Genomic DNA, 19914 nt, shown 5'->3' on the forward strand with positions numbered 1-19914 from the left:
CACAGTTCCTCTGCCTGAGACCCAGATGCCAGTGCTATGGTGATGTTGATCATCCCCATGGTGATTTTAATCACCACAGCGACGCTGATAAGAACGTGGACTTACAGCTGCGAGGTGGAGGTATGAACAGAGGCAGAGATAAGGACCAGGAGAAAGAGGCGTAGACAGAAAGGGAAATATGTTAAAAAAAAAAACAGAAACAAAGTAAAGACAAAGAGAAAAACAGAAGCATGGATATAAGAGCTAATGGCATGAATGAAAAGCTGGGTTGCATCGCTAAAAACTAATCCACTCACACACACTCAAACAGTCACAGTCATACACACACATCCTCCTCTGTTCATCCAAGTGTCTGCCCAGTGCATTAGGCTCTCATAAATCATCATCCTTCCTTTTCTTTAGAGCCAAGACCAACCACGCACACACACACATACAGAGTTAGGACAGACGCCGCAGTGCAAGTAGCTAAGCTCATCTGGCTCAGTCCGTTTCCATGGAAACAAGCTACTCTCTCTGCAACGAACAGCCGACAACAAAAGAAAGAAATGGAGGGATGGGTGGAAGGAAAAGGTGAGAAAGGAGGACACAAAAATATAAATTAATGATACTGAGGTCATTTTTGAAAAAAGAATTCAGATCCTCTTTTCCCAAAATATAAAGTGAATGTTTGAATTGAATTCTTAAAATACTGCAACTGTCAGGCACTGAGGAATTTTCTAAATAATTCCTCTCAGGTGGAGTCGCCGTGCAGCATCAGCATGATAATGCTTATTTGTCTGATTTTTCTTTCCACAACTCTGTCTCTGTCACTCTTTTCACCCCCTCCCTCAGCTCTCTCTATCCTTTCATCCTCTCTGCTCTCCCTTTCTTCCTCCCCTCCCTCTCATCCCTTTATCACTCTTTGGGCTATTTCCCGACCTTTTAATTTTTCATCTCCCGCTGTGCTTCCCTTCCTCTCGTCCCGCCCTTCTCTCCTCTCTCCCTCCCTGAGTCCATCCATCCCTCCCTCTCTAAGTCTCCTAACCCACTGTAAGATCAGTTTATCATGGGGCAAACAGTCTGTTAATGGCCCTAAACTCACTGATCAATAAGCCTGCCTAATAATGGAACCATTGATTCTGGCTGGAGGTCCGATGTCCGAACTACTGGATGAGGCTTTCAGCTGAGCAGCGTTCATTTGCAGATGACGGCTTTGATGGATAAAGATGGAAATGAATTCATGCTAGACTCTTGAGAACGAGAGCTCATGAAACTGAATATCACGCCCAGACTCATTTGCATGAGTGATTCCTGAATTGCCAGCAAGAGGAGGAAAAGTTGCTTGATCTGCCAAACAATTGTTTGAGTTTGTGCCTGTTCAACACAAAAGCCTTTGCGGGATAAAAATAGCCATAGATAGTTACTTTAGGAGGGTAAACGCTGTAAGAGTAGCTCTGTGGAGGCACTAATTGGGGCAGTCCAGCCTGGGCATTAATGCAAAATTTTCAGATGCTAGATGGCAGTGTGATGCAGGTTTCCTGTGCTTCCAGCTGTTTAACATTGTTCCTTAAATGTTGAAGTAAGAAGACGTTAACTCATATTGACACAGCTGTCATCACATCTTTAATGGGCTCTTCCATGAAAAAGGCAGATGCATATCTGTCATTTTACTACTTTAAATAGATGCATTTAAACTTTGCATTTAAAATTTGTTTTTTTGGTGACTTGGGGACAGTGCAACAATCCGTAAACAGGGCTGATATATTATCACCTTATTAAGTTGATATGGCTAATGTGTTTCTTCACCCATACAAAAGACACAGACGATCATTAGAATTCATTTGGAGTCTTGTTTATGACCATCTGATTAATGTAAGTCCCATACTCACTCTCCTTTTAGCTCTGGTTGAGTCTCCACCAACTCCTCCTCGTTCCTGCTAAATGCTCCACTAAGTTTACCTGTTAAACTTCCCTGAACTGCCAAAGTTACCTGCATTATCAATCAGCTGTCTGAGCCTCCACTGACTTACCCTGACTGTGACATTACATACTGTAAAACTCAAAATAGCATCATAAACTGGCAAAAATAGATACCTGAACAGTCAGAACAATATGCTGACTTGGTTTGACAAAAACTTGCCTAAACTGATAATCACCAGCCTGAATCGTGTTTTAGCTGCTATTAGGAGCTGCATCAGCAGGCAAACAGCTGTCTCAACTATCAGTTTAACAGTTAACTGGGGAAACACTGCCCCGAGCAGACAGGAGGAGGTTTTAGGTTAAAATTTAAATTGGTGAATACTGTTCACTTCCAAAAATATCCTTATAACAGGTTGAGTGCTGCATTGTTTTTTTTGATGAAAGTATGAAATGTGATGAACAGCACCTGACAATGCTGTCTTTTCCTCCTGCGGATCGGTTCTATTTCTAGGAAGCTACTTTCACACAGCTGATGTGCATAATTCTCGCTTTTACAAAAGTATGCTTAGAAATGTACATTATTTATGTACGTACACACACACACACACACACACACACACACGCACACACACACACACACACACACACACACACACACACACACACACACACAGACACCATGATCAGTACCTGGTTCTCATGTTTCTGAGTCCACAGGTCTCCTGTTACACAGCAGATAAAATAGCACATTGACTTCCATGTTATCTTATAATATATTTAACAACTTTTAGCTGTGTCCTCTGCTTTTCCAGGAGCAGATAACTTTTGTCAGGCAACCTTTCACTGTGTTTGACAATAACCACTCTGTTGATTCAATATGGGAGAAATGCTGATACAAGGGGAGATGGATGGGTCTGAGAAAACTGTGGGAAAAAGGGTGAAAAGACAGAGGGAGACAGCAAAAGAGAAAGGCAGGTGGATTTTCAAAGACAGGAATGCACGTCAAGCCCTCCTTTGCCTGACTGAGCCAGTGGATGGACGGAAACCGACCAGGACAGAGAGGGAAAGAGGGAGAGATGGTCACTGACAGTGAGAAAAAGAAAGACAGATAACAACAGTCATGGCAGAGCGAGGAAAAAAGAGAGAGAGAGAGAGAGATGTTGTCATTTCTCCGTCATGGATGAGAAGGCACAGCAGCGTGAACTCTCCTCCTTCCAGTCCGATCTGATCTGCAGCTCAACCAGCCGTGACAACGGGGCTACAGAGCAGGGTGGGATCAAACACACCGAGAGACCTGATGAAATATCCCGAGGAAAGTTAGGGAAAGTTGGAAGAGGACGGTGAAATATGTTGACATGGAAGCTACAGAGGGACCGGAAAATCCGAGAGACATGATGAAACTAAACAAACTAATGCTGAAATATGGCAATGATATGACCTCTGCAAGGTTATGAAACCACGAACAGAGAGCAAATGAAGACTAAAATACACTGAAGACAATGATGAAACTCAGAACAGAGGCAGCACGGAGTGAAATATTCCAAGAAAAATGCCAAAACGCAGTGTCACAAAGTTAATTCAAACTGCTGAAACTAGACACAGAGCAATGAAAACGGTGTCCTGCAACCTCAACAGATAAAATGTGAAACTCTAGAAATAAAGAGCACAAAAAACACTGACAAATATATTCAAAGCTGCAGGGCTCAGATGTCGCTGCTGCTGTCGGGGTGATGGTCCACGGAAAAGTGTCATCATTTTTTGTACAGTGTGCTGATATGGTTTCCAAATGGAAGTGGTTTTTAACAGCTTAGTCAGGTTACGGCCTGTCACACAGGTTAACTGACAATAGAGGAGGCCGCTCTCTGAGGACGGGAGAGAGGAGATCAGATTTGCTTTCAGGGTACAGACTGAACCTGAACCAACCAGGCATTAAATCCTACCGAGCTCCACGGCAGAGAAGAGAGGACTTCTGTGCTGACATGGATTATAAGCATGTGTCCAATCGACTAGTATTTGTCTTCTTACAAGCAGAGGACCTTTTTTTATTTGTCTCATGTTTTGTCTTCATTGTCTTGTGAAGCTTGTCAGTAACACTTTCTGTAGAAAAAGACTTAAGTGAGAAGATTGATACCACACTTATTTATTTGTATTAAAGGGCAAATCCACTGGATCTTGTTTCGTAACACAAACAGCATGGGACACTTGCTAAGTTGACATTTTAAAACCATTTTCTGGTTTCGCAGCTCCTGAACTGGAAAGTTAGTTTGGGACACTTCAGTGGTCTTTTGCCTTGCAGTGACACCACTATGCATTTCCAGAGGTTGTTTATGACAAAGCAATGTTTTCCCGGATATGGACGCACTGCAGATTTAATACAAGAAGCCTAAATAGAAACCAAAGTTACTGTTGTTGTTGTATTTTCAAAGCTGTGCACGAAAGTACTGACTTACTTGGCTTTGTCTGTTAGAAACCATTCTCCAGACAAACATGGGGCAGCATGTTGCCAGAAAGTTGGGGTGTCCACCTCTATCCTAAGAAACAAGGAAACGCACTCTTTGTTCCCTCGCACTGTTTCAACCCTCACCCTCATGTCGAGCTAATGTTAGCTTGAACAAATCTAACCTCAGCATCGGGCAGTTGTCTTGTAGTTACTGAAATACCACAGCAAACATTTCCCTCTGAGGGCAGAAATTAGATCAGATTGCTCGAACACTGAGGGAAAGTGTGTGTCAGTGTGTGTGTACACAGAAAGAGAGTGTGGGTTTCTGGAAAGAAAATTGATTTATTTGAAGTGCATGCAGCAACAGAGACACACACACACACACACACACACACTCTAGCAGACAAGGGGCCAGTCTCAGCCTGAAAGAAAAGGACACTCACATCTCTTCATCACCACCAACACACTCATGAGCAAAAAGTCTACACAATGCAGCAAACAATGGCTTGCATAACCAGGGTGTGTGTTTGTGGATGTGAGTGTGTGTGTGTGTGTGTGTGTGTGTGTGTGTGTGTGTGTGTGTGTGTGTGTGTGTCAGATAAGGATGGATAGAAGCAGAGGGAAAGAGAAGAAGGACGAGGGGGACCAAAGGAGATAATTAAACAGCACTACGCCTCCTACTGCTGCTCACAAAACAAAACAAATCAGACCAGCAGAGCTCAGAGCCAGTTAGCTTTAACAAATCTTTAATTCAGCTCATTAATGAGGACAGGAGACCAATAAATCTTTTTATTTATTTATTTTTTAATCTCTAAAATTGTTTTATGGCAGTAATGAGCAAAACAAACAAATAAATCGACATTTTTTTCTGCTCAAATCCTGCTATCTGGTTAGTAAAAGCCTTCCAATGATGTTCACACGAAAATAAAAATGGATGCTTGTAATATTGTGAGCTGAGTCTAACAACACATGCATTCTTAGTCACACTTGATAACAGCTTTTTACCGAATTCCTAGGATGCAAATGCAGCGTTAAGCGTCTCTCTCCAGTTGTCTGCGGGCAGGGGAAAGCAGCTTAGAGCACAACGGAGCAGAGCAGATAAGACGAAAGCAACACCAGCGTTTCCCCAGATCCTCCCGTCTGCTCAGCTCATTACTACGCACTCACACTGTTTCCACACTCTGCAGTGTCTCGTACACCGATGCACGCATTTTATGAAAACATTATAACACCCCGCTAGTGCTGAATTAGGAAATAAACAGCCCCATTTACCGTCGATGCTTCAAGCATAAAGCCTTTTTGTCTGCTGAGATGTTGTCGATAAGCCTGGATCAAGAACTTTAAATGAATAAATCTTTTTTTTCCCCAAGTTGTTCATGAAGAGCTATACCGGTGGGTTTAGAAGCTTTAGGCCTTTTACTACAAATCAAACATGCTTCTCATTTCTCTGACTATCCTGCAAACAAAGCTGCTGTGTTGTAGATATATGGATGCATGTTCTTCAATGCTCTGTGCAACCATTATGTAGTTTCCATTCATTTCAGCTGATTTAATGATTTAATAATCTGTTAGTACAGTCTTGAAGTTTTCGGAGTTGTGTCAGAGCGCTGCGAGTTGGACAGGTTTTTCCACAGGCATCAAACTGTTTGGCTCATTAACACCAAGAAACACCAGAGGTCCAAATGAAGGCCAACAAGCTGTTCATTAAAGGTGTAAATATGATTTAAGTTGTCATTTTGCTGCACGTTATTCAGAAACTGGCTCTAGGAAAAATCCTGAAAGTAAGATCTGGAACACTGAAGCATTTTATCTCTTGAAACTAGCAATTTAGTTGACGTCAGCTTGGACTTTGTAGTCAGAAGCAAAACAAAGCCGCCTTTCTCTCGCTTACAGACACACACTCTCAGTTACTGTATGACCGACCTCTCTGCTCGTGCACAGCGTCGCCCTGTGTAGAGAGAGTGCAGAGAAAGTGAGGACGATAGGAAAGAGATGGAAGTGAAGAAGTAGTTAAAGAGAGGGAAAGAGCTGAGGGAGAATTTTGCAGGTGATGTAGGAGGGCAAGCTTAAGATTATCCAAAAAAGTTTGTTCCCTGACAGATAAAAGTTTTTATTAAAGCAGCCCCAGAAATGCAGTTTGAAGCTGATGAATGAGAATGAACAGCCTAACAGCGACACAGCAGAGGAGGGAAAACCAAGCGACTGCATCATGCGCAGATACAGAGAGACAGATATCCTGACCGAAAAATATTAATCTAACAGTCTCTCCCTGGTGGCTCGGGTTGTCACGGAGATAAGGTCATGACCCCGGCAGACTGAAACGGTCTGAATGATACGGATCTAGGGATTTTTCTCCCCCCCCCCCCCCCCCCGCCCCCCCGCCCCAGCGTCTGCCAGCCAAACAGTGGAACAATGAAAAGAATATCCCACACTGACACTCACAGGGAAAACCCATCTTGTCTGTATTGATTATGTTCAGATTAGATCAATACTGTCTTTTACCCAAGTACAGTATTACTAGTGTAATTTTATTTTTGTGCTCGGAGGTATATTTCAGCCTCGTATATTTTGTCTGCTATGACTATTTGATTTGGTTTTGATTCTAAGAAATCAACCTAATACATATGATATGAACATGCAATTTGTATTTATTGGCCTCCAATGGCTTCCTATCTTCTGCCCTCTCCTCAGGAAAAATGAGAAAGAATATGAAATATGAGTTTAGGGAACAGTTTAACATCTATTTACTCTTTTTTCTTTGTTTTTCTTTCGATGGTTGCAGTAGCGTTACCACAGCTGAATGCACACACCTCTTCGTCGCCTCTCCTGAGATGAATTTTTCCTGTCAAGAATTGATATTAATAGATCTGCCGCAGGCTTAATGAAAATTCTGCGCTGTGCAGTATAAATGATCCTGAACCCTACTGTGAGTAGCTACCGCTTCCTGGTAAATCACCTGAAGCTAGCCTGATGTCCTCCCAGCAGACACACATTACACTCCCGCAATTACTGTCCAGCTCTAAGAGCTAATTTCTGTGTTCTTATGCATTTGTATTTAGGCTCATTTAAATATGATTATTTAAAAGGACATGTCTCCTTCACGTGTGTGTGACAAACATTATCTGAGCCTTGCGAGATGTCTGTTGTAGTATTTTCAGATGTGCAAATTAACGCTGACATGATGCAACACTACAGTGATTCAGCTCACATCCATTTGCGTGTATCAGTGTAGCTAAAGCCAAGAGAGTGAATGGTCCATTACCATTTCATTAGCATAGCATTAGCAAAGCAACAATGCACCACAGCACTGATAGGGGATGAATATGATACTCTACATCTGAAAAGAAGCTCCACACAAGACTGTTCAAGGCGGCGGGAACGTTATGTCTTTATTCCCTCACTTTGTATAAAAGATGCAAACATGGAATTGGAGGTGGAGGGCATTGTTGTTCTCGCACTAAGCTGGCGGTGGAGGTAGTGACACACACTGTGGCAGTGTTACGCCAACTGCGTTTGGTTCAGTGTAAACAAGCAAAGCATACTGGGACCTCTGATTAAAAGAGGCTGCACATTTAAGTGCTCCTGCTTTGACTTTCCCTTCTTGGGCTCTCCTTGTCCAATTTCCCCCTCCTCTCTTTCTCTCTCTCCCTCTCTTCTCCAGTAAGTAAACAAGACAACAACAGGCTGTATTCAAAAATAAAAGACAAAACCAGTCTCCTCCTCCTCTTCTGTTTACTTTGGCTCTTCACACACAAATGCACGCACACTCTGAAATAAGCAAACAAAGCATCAAGAATCGAGGAAGACTACAATGGCGGATGGAAGGACGAGAGGAGAGGAGGGGGGGCAGAGACGGGAGAGGAGGAGAGGAGAGGAAAAAAGGAAAGAGGGAGCAGAGGAAGAAGGATTTACAGTTTTTTTTGTTACCAGAACCTCTGTTCACTTCCAGCCTCTTCCATTAGGGAAAAGCTTGTGTGTATGTCTGCCTGTGTGTGCCTGTGTGTGCATGTGTGTGCGTGTGTGTGCGTGTGTGTGTGTGTCTCCAGACGCTCCGCTTATTAAGGCAGTGTGTTAGTAGGTGACCTTGCGCAAATGAACACCCCTTCAAATGTGAGCTGAATACTTTGTATTGATCTGAATTATTCATGTGTGTGTGTGGTGTGTGCAGTTACTGTGTTCATTCTTGTGTTTAGCTGTGTGTGTATTTTTGTGTGTACACCCAAAACACATTTTTTTGTGTGTGTTTTATGTGTGAACCCGGTGGAAGCTGAACAGAGCTACGTCTGAGAGGACTGAGTGGAGGACGAGTGTGTGCATATGTGTGTGGGGCAGACGTCAAACCTCAGTGCCAACTGCCTCTCTCACCTCCTCCTTCACCTCCTTCCTCCCCCCGACCCTCCTCAGGGTCCTATTGTCCCTGAACATTCATTAAAGGGGTAATAGTCTAATTTAATTGAACAAACCGGGCAATTACTGTTTGACTTTTGCGGGTTTCTGTAGAGTATACCACAAATTAATGATTATTTTTTTACTATTGAGCGATGTAGCCATTATTTTGTTTGGATAGCTAATTCTATGCCTACAGCAAACACTGAGGGATTCATACAAACTGTAAATGTATGAGCTTGAGAAGATGGAACCTATAAATGTTTGGAATATTCATAAGATAAATTACCATAACTGTTTTTTTAATTTTTGAATTGGCTAATTGAACAATGGACTGTTCTATGAACGGGGTCAGGGCAGGGGAAGTATGGTTACTCTTTAGCTTTTAGTAGAAAGTGTCCACAGTGAGGTGGGAAACTGAGACATCCTCTAAAACCTGGACAATAAAACCAAAAACCATCAACAAACAGGGTTTGTAGGCTCTATATAGTAGCCACACTGCTCTAGAATATGCAAGTATGTATTCAATAAGACTAAATGATGTTCTTATTATCACAACTACACATAAATGTCATTATTCTTCACATTTTCTGTGGCAAGGTTGTTGTATTATACATTTCCAAAGATGATTTTGTGCTTCTCTATGACAGAAAAAAAACTGCCATAGGAGACAGGGCATTGTTGTACCTGACAAACACAAAGACAAATTAGGGTAATGACACCAGCTGAAGACTGAGTTTATCAATGAGGTGAGGAGAGGGGCTTAGAGAAAGTGAAAATAGTTTGATGGAGCAACAGATAAAGGAGACGCTCATTCTGTGGAGGATTCAGTATTTGATCGCTGGACTCTGAGGAGCAGCTCCAGCAAGCAAAAGATGCAGCATCCATTTACATCCCCCCCTGCCTCCCAACAAAACGCCCCAACAGCCACAGACCATAATACGTTGCCGTGGCGACGGCTTTGGGAGCCTGTCGCCAAGGCACCCCGTTGGCAACACATTAATGAAACGACAGAAAGAGGAAGAGGAGGAAGTAGGGGAGGAGAAACAAATGAGGGGAGAGGAGAGAAGGGTGAATGATAAGAGGGTCAGAGGTGGGGGGGGGGGGGGGGGGGGGGGGGGGGGGGGGTAGGTGGAAGGAGATGAGAGAGAAGGAGGAGGAGGAGAGGAAGGAAGGAAGGTGGATGGACCGCGTGAGAAAACAAATCAAAACAAAGAAAGTGCAGGAAGCACAGACCCTTAAAAAGCTTGACACGAGGCAGCCTCACCTCTTCAAAACCAAACACAAATCATGAATAATGAGCTCATACAACTGCTCCTCCTCACTGGCTCTTGTTTAGAAAGCTCTTTGTTCATGAGACCAGAGAATGAAATAATCTGCAAGCCAATGAGTGGAAATAGCTGAATCACAGCATGCAGCAATTTGCCTCTGCACATCACTGAATCTTATGTCTGAATATAAAAACCGTGATATGACAACACTGGGCTGTAAACAGAAGATTTAAGATAAGAGACTGAGGGAAAATGGTGAAACAAAGTTCATCTGTGCGTCCTCATTAAAAAAAAAAAACTGTACAGGTCCAATAAGAATTAAAGCTGCAAGCAGCGATGACGGGCCCTCGCACCCCTTGCGACCCGCGGGAGTCGCAGCCGGTGCAGCCAAGAGTACCAGAGTCCTCCTATGTCCTCTCCTCTTCTCCCCAGTACACGTCATAGTACAAACAGGTTATTTCCTGTTACCAGCAGGGGGCGCCACGAGTAAGGCGGGAGTTTGACATATGGAGGCGTTCAGGGCAGAGCCCTCATCATGCTCATGAAGTTTGACGATGTTTGGATAAAGTATGTGGATGTGAGAGCCATTCAAAATGTCATGGCAAATTCACCAAACGCCATCGAACTTTGGCGAGCCACAGAGGCCACGCCCTTTAACTTAGAGAAAAGTCTCTTATAACTTTTGATCATCATGGTCTTGAGGTGAGGTCCACCAGATATGAAGTTGATCGGGTGAAATCCCTAGCACGAGTTCATCCGCATACCAGTGGTGGAAAGCAGTGAAATTTGGCCGCCAAAAACAAAATGGTCGACTTCCTGCTGGGTTGAGGTCATGGTGTCAAGAGACTTTTTTGTGCGTCCTGAAGTGTTCTTTATGTGTACTGATTTTCATCTTCGTATTCCAAAAAAACCCATATGGAGAGGGGTATTTTAAATCTTCAAGGGGGCGCCGTTGAGCCATTTTGCCCCGCCCAATTACAAAAACCCCACCAGAGTCTAGGACCAGCCCCCAAGAACGTGTGTATGAATTTTTAGGATCATAGGAGGTGGTTAAGGTCATTACAAATCCAAACGTAATTTCACGGCGAGGGATCGTCAGTTGCCGCGCCGCCACACAGATGCCATTGCACCCAGCTTCACGGCCTTTATAATGTAGCTTCACCAAGTAGTTGGGAAGGTTGTAGAGCAGAAACGAAGCCGATGGTGTCAACTATTAAGGAGCAGTACACTTCAGAGTAAAAATAGGTCATTTCCTGTTACCAGCAGGGGACGCCACGAGTAAGGCGGGAGTTTGACATATGGAGGCGTTCAGGGCAGAGCCCTGATCATGCTCATAAAGTTTGAAGATGTTTGGATAAAGTATGTGGACGTGAGAGCCAGTCAAAATGTCATGGCAAATTCACCAAACGCCACCAAACTTTGGCGGGCCACAGAGGCCACGCCCTTTAACTTAGAGAAAACTCTGTGATAACTTTTGATCATCATGGTCTTGAGGTGAGGTCCACCAAATATGAAGTGGATCGGGTGAAATCCCTAGCACGAGTTCGTCCGCATACCAATGGTGTAATTCGCCAAAATCGCCAACTTCCGACCACAATGGCGGACTTCCTGTTGGGTTGAGGTCATGGTGTCAAGAGACTTTTTGGTGTGTCTCGGTATGATCAACATGTGTACCAATTTTCATGCACCTATGACAAACTAAGCCCAATGGGAGGGGGGTTTTGAAAATTTCAAGGGGGCGCTGCAGAGCCATTTTGCCCCCCCCATTTACAAGGACCACAAAATATCAAATTTTTCACCAGACCTGATGAGTGTGCAAAATTTCAGGCGTTTTAGAGCATGGGAAGGGGTTGAAAAATGCAGTTGTTTGGGAGGAATAATAATAATAATAATAATAATAATAAACATTAGAATTACAATAGGGCCTTCGCACCACTCGGTGCTCGGGCCCTAATTATATAATTATGTTTGACATTTCTTGCTAAACTGTAGGGAAATAACACATAATTGTATAAATCTCATTCCAGGCTGTGAAATAGTTCCCAGCTATGCTTTTTTTTTCCTGATACAAATTTTTCCTGTAGCTCTTTCTCGCATTAAATAATACCCTTCTGCAAATATTTGGAAACAATAATGTGTTCTAATTCAAATGCAAAGTAATATGAATTGGTCATAGACATGATGCATTATTTAATATCTCTGCATGTTTTGTAGAAAGATGGAAAAAGCTCCTCTCCCCACTGGCGCTCCACAGAATCAAGTCTCTAGATATGTGCAGAGCAAAGAGACAGGAAAAGATGATTCATGGGCTTCATAATGTTTTCCCAGAAACAGAGAGACATAGAATGGAAATTATTGACAACAAAGGCCTTTTTTTCCTAGAAAAAGAAAAGGAAAAAAAAATATTGACTTTAAAAATGATTGATTTAACATAATTTACACACCGCTCTGTCAGAGCTAAAGTGATGGCTAGATTTATTATTTAAAAAAAAGGGGGTATCCTAAGTGTTGTGATTGGTGGTTTGTAGACTGTTGTTTTACATGTTATACACAACACTGACATTTACATGCATGTGAGGAAGGATGATTTGTGGGTTTGTGATATGTTTGTAATTCCAGTCATCATGTGATTAAGTGAGTTATCTAGCCGTGAGTTAGGCCACTGACTCTCAGAGGCCTCAACAGGAAAGGCTGGTATCCCAGAATCCCTCTCACCCTTGTTACCCTCCACTAAACCCACTGACCGAACGGATTCTCACCAATTTTCAATAACAAAGCCGTGACACTGAATCTAAACGTCACTTAGAGTGAGTCCCATCCTGTGATTTGCACCCTCACTATCGATCCCAACAAAAGGCTAACGACACAGACGACCCCGTCGGCTTCAGGGCTACACAGCTGTTTAGCTGTGGCTGTAGTTTCTTCATTAAGTCCTTCATGCTTTAGTAAAAAGAACAAAGTAGAGAAACTAAGTTTTAATATTAATAATGTTTAATACTGCATGCTATCCAAATTTCACAGTGAAAAGAAATATTCATCTAATCAAATTTAGTCTTGTCACGGAAGCATTTTCTGCTGAGGTGATTTCTCATTTCTTGCTTAAATTTACTGCATTATCATTATTAATATACATATTTTTTAGATTAGAGACTTTCCAAAGATGTATCTGTGGACAGACAGATACAGACAGTGCTTTGAGTAGATCTTAAATTAATGTGTACCTGCCCTAGTTCAGCTATGTACCAGTGTGTTCTGAATAATTGTAACTGCTGTGGTTGTGATCTGCTGTAATTAAATGAAGAGTAATTAAAGCCAACAGATTTAGATAATTACTGTGTCTTTCAAGCTGCAGTGTGGATGTGTGATGATGGTCTTTTGCTTCCAGTTGCTCTTAAGGTGTTTATTTGTCATCATGGCTGGTTAAACCACGGTTAAACTTCCCTCCCTCTTCTCTCACTTGCAGGCACCTGAGCTGCCAGCAACTGTTCTCAACAGAGAGAAACCATATGTGAATGAACACACAGAGACACACACACGCACACACACACACACACACATAGACAAGCTTCACCATCAGCACAACAGAGTCTCCATCTGGTGCGTGTGACAGAGGGTGTCCCAGCAAACCACAACACACCCACCCTGTTATGTCCTATAAATAGAGAGCATCCTCTGCAGTAACACCTCCCTGCTCTCCTCCAGCCAGCCTCTCTACCTCACTGCACAGTTTAGACAAGAAAGACCTTCTAATGAGGTGAAACCTTAAATCAACCTCCGGTTCATCATGGTCAAGGTCAGACTTTGTCAGAAAGTCAGAACTGAAGTGACAAAACAAAAACAGAGCTCACTTTCACAGTTTCTGTAGTCATAGGATTATTATGATGAAGTAAGCTTTGCTTTTATGGTAGCCTGATTGTATTTGTAGGTAAAGATGCTATGACATGATACAGTATAATATGAATACAACATGATGCCTTTTCCTCTTAAAGAAAATCTTTTCTTCCAAAGCCTGCACAGAAAGAAGCTGTTTTTCTTTTTTTTCACAGATCAAAACTAATTTTACTTGGAATTAGCATTTTCTTTTTTATTAGTGCATTAGAGCAGTTGTTCTGCAGGGTTTTGAAGTGATGACAGTTTCATGTTATCACCTTGTGTTAACAGATGAAAAAAATAACACTGTAAACAAATAAAACCTACTAATTAAAAAGGAAACGAAGGACATCAACCTGCAACTGACTTACTGTGGACGTTTTATGCAAAATCCCTGGACCTCACACTCTAAAGCTCACATATGCATGTCCACTTGGCACACACACACACACACACACACACACACACGTCCATATGAGCTCCATATGGCTGGTGGGTTCTTGATAAACATGCTTCACATCTCTCATTAGTCTGGATATCTTGTCATGTGTGGTTTCACACCCGACACACAAGTCAGCAGATAGCAAACAGAATATCACAGCATTGTGTGTGTGTATGAGTGTGAAAGGGAGTGAAGTGGGGCGTGTATGACAGGTTGACTGGGTTGCCCAGTAATTGGCAATGTGAACTGCACCAATTGTGTCAAAGTGTGTGTATGTGTGTGTGTTCTTGTCACCCTTGGTGGTGAAAAAAATCGTGTTGGATAAATGATAGCTGCAAATACTGCATTAAAATAATAATTATTTCTTCTCATAATTCAGTGATGATCAAACAGGGTAAGAGTACACGATGTGTGTATGCATGAATTTTACAAAAGCATTTTAAAAACATGAAAAACAATAATAATTTTATAAGAATTAACTCCGTACATTATTTCCAGTAGCACAGTAGAGGCCCCCAGGAAAACACAAAGGTCCACGTTCCACTTTCATAAAAGCAGACAAAGTGCTATTAAGCCCTTTGTGCTTTAAATAACAGGCTGTTTGATCTCTGTGACAGCAGAACAAAGCCCAGCTCTGATGGACATGTCAGGGCTCTGGTGACCTTTAGGTGTGTCTGACGGTTCAAAGACACGGACAAAGATCAAACACAGGCACTGCACACATGAATAAAAGTGATGTGGACAATTGCTGAACACTGACTTACACACTGCATTTTTTATGGCTTATGATTTTCACTTATTACTGATTTTTAATTTAAAAAAAGTAGTGTGACATTTTGGAAACCTTATCTGCTTATTATATGCTTATCTGCTCTCTTGCAGAGAGTTAGATGATAGGATCAATAGCACTCTCATGCCTGTGCAGTCAATACGCAGCTACAGCCAGCAGCCTGTTAGCTTAGACTAGCATAAAGTCTGGAAACAAGAGAAAACTGCTAGCCTGGCTCTATGCAAACATAAAGCTCACTGATAACTTATTATATCTCTAGGGAAACTCCAGGAAGTCCCATCCAATTCTTGGCAAGAAAGCAAAAGTGTGTTTTCCCACAATATTTACACAAATATATACAAAAAATTCAATTAAGAAAAATCTCTTCAGAAAAATCTTTAAATTCAGACTTCACCTGCTCAGGTTTTGCTGTGTTTTGACTTACATTCAAAGTAATATCTCTGTCTTAACCCTGAGTCCTCTTCTTCTTGTGGAAATAATGCACCACACAAACTGTTATTAACTTGTTGATTTTATTAAGATTTAATTAACAACCCTTAAGCCTAGAAAAAAAAATCAACATTGTTAAGGATGTTTGTCTGTGTTCCTAATTTATTCTGCTGCTGAAGAGGGGGTGCCAGAGTTGAAAGGTGTCATATGCTGTATATTTAAATATGTATATGTGTGTGTTTTAAATAAGCACAATGTAAAGCTTTGTATTTCTGGTAAAAACCTTTTTGAGTTTCTCGCAGTTAGGGATGGTAGTAGCAGCGAAAGGCTAATAAAGAAAAACAAGATGTTTTCCTCCTTAGAAAAGATAAAAGAGGAGGAAGAAAAGGCAACAACCCCATTACTGAGGCATTTATGGGAAACTGTGTTCTTCATTTTGACAAACATTGCTGCAAGCAATACCTCTGTTGTGAGATAGAGGTGAGAAATCACCTTCTAATACATTAATTACAGTGGACCATGATTAAATTTGTGGGTGTTTTACTGACATTTAAAACTGCCGTCACACATCAAGCTTTAAAGGTTTAATACCTTTCTTTGTGGTCGTCAAATATTAAACACACCACTCGTCTCTCAGCCTGAGTGTTTATTCCCTCCGTCGTTCCCATCCTTCCTTCCATCAGAGCCCTGTAATCCTGGCCATCAGCCTCTCTGACAGGAAATCAAACCGGATATGACACGCTAATTTGAGCCTTAACTTCTCTCTGAGGAGAAAGAGATGTTGTGACCTTGTCTTGTCTGCAATAATAAGTTGGCTTATGGGAAAAAAAACTGTTCTACTTGGTCTAGACCCTCGACACATGTACAGGACTTTGTGATGTGAATAAGCTGCATGTACTTTCTTCTCTTACTATTGCATAGTCACAATCTAGGGTACAGTAGTTGCAATATTGTACCTACCACTACATTCGTTTCATGGTTTTGGTCTTTCTGAGTTACATGTGTTTGCTATTTTATTGTTGCTTTGTTCTTTATTAACACATTTTACATACCACGTTCCAGTATTTCATTATTAAATCATTGGGAATTATAGGTTGAAATGAATGAATGAATGAATGAATTACACATTAAGATTATTAAAATCTCATTTTATCATATTATTGGTTTCTCGTTTTGTTCTTTTACTTCTATTTTTCTACTCATGTTCCTCCCTCCTTTATCTTTAATACCATGAGCTCCCATTCTGATTGGCTGCTGAAGACTTGAATTTTCAAACAGGGATCAACTCCTTTTTTTCGTTATCCTGTCAACATCTGTAGTTTATGACACAAACGCACGCACGCACGCACGCAAGATGCACACTAACCTTCAGTGCCAGCATCTTATTTTTTGGGCTTTTTCTTTCCACTCACTGACTTTTCTCCACTCCCCCCACACTTCAGACAGAATAACTCAGGAGTATTGCAGTCTTAAGTACCCGTGTGAATTAATGATGATGTTTGACGTGGCACTGGTGATCCCACCACGAACAGGAGAGGAAACTTGGTAAAAACAAATGTTCTCCACATGGCACAGCTTGACCTGGTTTGACCCAGTTACAGGCTGCTGTGCTCTGATTATTGTGGCTAAAGTGACTCACACAAATGCTAATGCAGGCACACAACTACACACAAATGAATGCAGCCATGTGTTCATATATTAGCTTTGAGGTAAGAGATGAGCTTAATATGCTTTTAACAGGCCAGTTTATCGACCTGCTGCCTGGCTGAAGTTATTACTGGGGAGTGGGAGATGCTGAGAACAGACAACATCCCTGATCACAGATAAACAACTCTAATAAACAAGAAGATCGTCATGTGGTGCTGTTGAGTTTTTATTGTGTGGCTGTTACTGTCTCCAAAGCAGATTTTTCCCATGGGACAATAAAGTTTAGAGCTCTATAAATTACAAGAAGAGGAGGAGAGAGGAGACATGTGATGAGAGGGGAAGGATAGGGAGAATGAAGGAAAAGTAAGAGGTCAATTTATAAAAGCAAAACAAGCAACAAGTCCTCTAACTTGAATGACCATATAGATCATTTGTCCCTACTCACATATACCCATAGGAGAGTCTTTGTGAGCAGGCATACCAGACCTTCATCATCATGTTTACAATAATAAACTTGCCAAGTTCACCGGCAGCAGTGTACAGGGCCTTAAGCATCATGGTTACAACACTAAACACATGGTCACGGTTTCGGAAATGATCATAGTTTAGGTCAAAATAAGCTCTTCCTTAAGGTTTGAGGACCTTCATTGTCATGGTAACAATAATACACACACACTTAAGGTCAGGGAACAGCCATGGTTAAAATAAACAACAGTGATTATTGGTTTCACTACTGAAACGAACAGTAGTCTCCCCTGTCATAGTCCTGTGTCTTGTGGACCCGTCCTTCCCTCTAAAGTGGACTTTTTTTTCGCTCTTTACACCACGTCATCTGACTTTCTCCTTCGCTTCCCTCATAATTACCATGGCCACTGGAGAAAAGTAACAATGGACCGCAACAAGACACTGGCACAGACAACCTATGTGCTCATTTGTTTTTTATAGGAGGACTCAAAGAAAAACAAGCTGGTAAAACGCAGAGGAGCAAAATGAATGCAAACTACTGAGAGCTGTTTTTTTGTTCTATCAGATCCCTGCCATCTTCAAACCAGTTCAAGGAACACAGCCGAAACACAAACATGACTATTCTTATGAAATATAACCAGCATGTTACTAACTTTGGGACATAAGTATGTTTGAGTAGAATTACATTGTCTACTATAGTGAGGTGAGAAAGAAAACTTTCTCCCTTTAATAGAACCAAAAATCACACATTCAATTCAGTCTTGCACCAGTGACAACACCAGGACCCTCCATTCACTTGTTGTATTTAAAGGATAGTGTCTCTCTCTCTGTCTCTGTTGCAATAAATTACTCTGTGAAGCCTCTGGCAGGGATTCAGACCCTAGAAAGGAAAACACACACACACACACGTTAACACTAGACCTCTTCGTTCTGCTCCACTGCTCCGATCAAATCAGTGTTGGGACCAACTAGGAGGCAGCCATTAATTTTTGACCTCAGTTTGACAGAGTAACACGAACTTGCTTTACTGAGCCGTCTGAGAACTGGGGAGGGAATCACCGGAGTGCTCTGAGTACACTAAGATAACACAGGGAGGGAAATTACCATCAAAAGCTCGTAAATCCCGACTCCAGCTGGCTTGTCCACACTTAACAGCCAATTTAACAGGCAGCCAGCTGTCATTCTGACATCCTATTCTGTTCAATAAACCTCTATTGGGTTGTAAAAATATGAAAGTATTTCAGATTTTGGGATTCACCACCAAATGTGAACAACAGAGTTCCTTTCCTGCTCTAATGATCCTTGAGCCACACCATAGTCTTATTTTTTTTTAATGCAGCATAAAGCACCCACACCTTGTTTAGCAACTCTCAGAATAACAGAATATTTAAGGGACTTTATTACCCAGAAGTCCAGTGATGTGGTGTCAACTTCACTGTTGTCAGGATTGTACATAATTCAGTAAAGAGTTTTATTAAATAGGGGAAAATGGCTCTCAGGGCAAATAACCTTGCTAACAAGCTAGCTAACTGTCAGTTATCCAGCTTGTTAGCATTGGTCTCCAAGGGGACGATAAACTCCCATAATATATTTATGGTAACACTGAATACCTTTAATCATCCTGTTTGCAAGTAATCTGACTTCAGCTAAAAACTAGAATGCCCATTAATACAAAAATGGAAACTTTAAAACTGTGCAGACAGTTTTCTTTTTTTCTTTTTGGTTTTCAGTTACCATAAGCATAATTAAAATTGTCTCATAAGGGTTTTTATTTCATATCCTATTTTACTGCGACACACATTTCTTGCTGCTTTGTTAAGCAGCTGAAAATCCCCAGAGAAACAGTAGTTAACTCTGTGAGGAAGCTACAACAGTGGGTGTTTAATAGTAGAGTTTTTTTTCTAATTATGATCACATATGGTGTAAGTCCAGGCTTGCATTGCGTCGCCATCGGCGATGTTTGTGCTAATTACGAGAAGGCCTATTTAAAGGAAAATCCAGAGCCTGTTTTGAAAGTAGACCATGAGGGCATTCATAAAAAATCTGAGATAATTAATAGGTGGGTGACTCATCAACATTTCCAACAGGTTTTAGCCTATTTTTGTGAAAAACCCATGTTAATAGAAGCATGTACACACAGCTGCTTCCTTGGACTGTCATACAACAGCAGCATCTTAGACAGCGAAAGAGCTTTCACTGCAGCAGAGTCTGGACATGTGCAGGTTAATGATCTGTTACAATGTGGATACTGACCATTTAACCAGTGACGGTCTGG

At 41.6% G+C, this 19914-nt stretch overlaps 1 protein-coding gene across 3 annotated transcripts in view; it reads right to left on the reverse strand.

The window, feature by feature from the left end:
* soga1 (suppressor of glucose, autophagy associated 1) overlaps nucleotides 1-19914 on the reverse strand; it is a 94959-nt gene that overhangs the window by 32317 nt on the left and 42728 nt on the right. The gene's annotated exons all lie outside the window — the stretch shown is intronic.

The sequence above is a fragment of the Toxotes jaculatrix genome, chromosome 2 (genome assembly GCF_017976425.1).
Source record: "Toxotes jaculatrix isolate fToxJac2 chromosome 2, fToxJac2.pri, whole genome shotgun sequence".
NCBI classification, from domain to species: Eukaryota; Metazoa; Chordata; class Actinopteri; family Toxotidae; genus Toxotes; species Toxotes jaculatrix.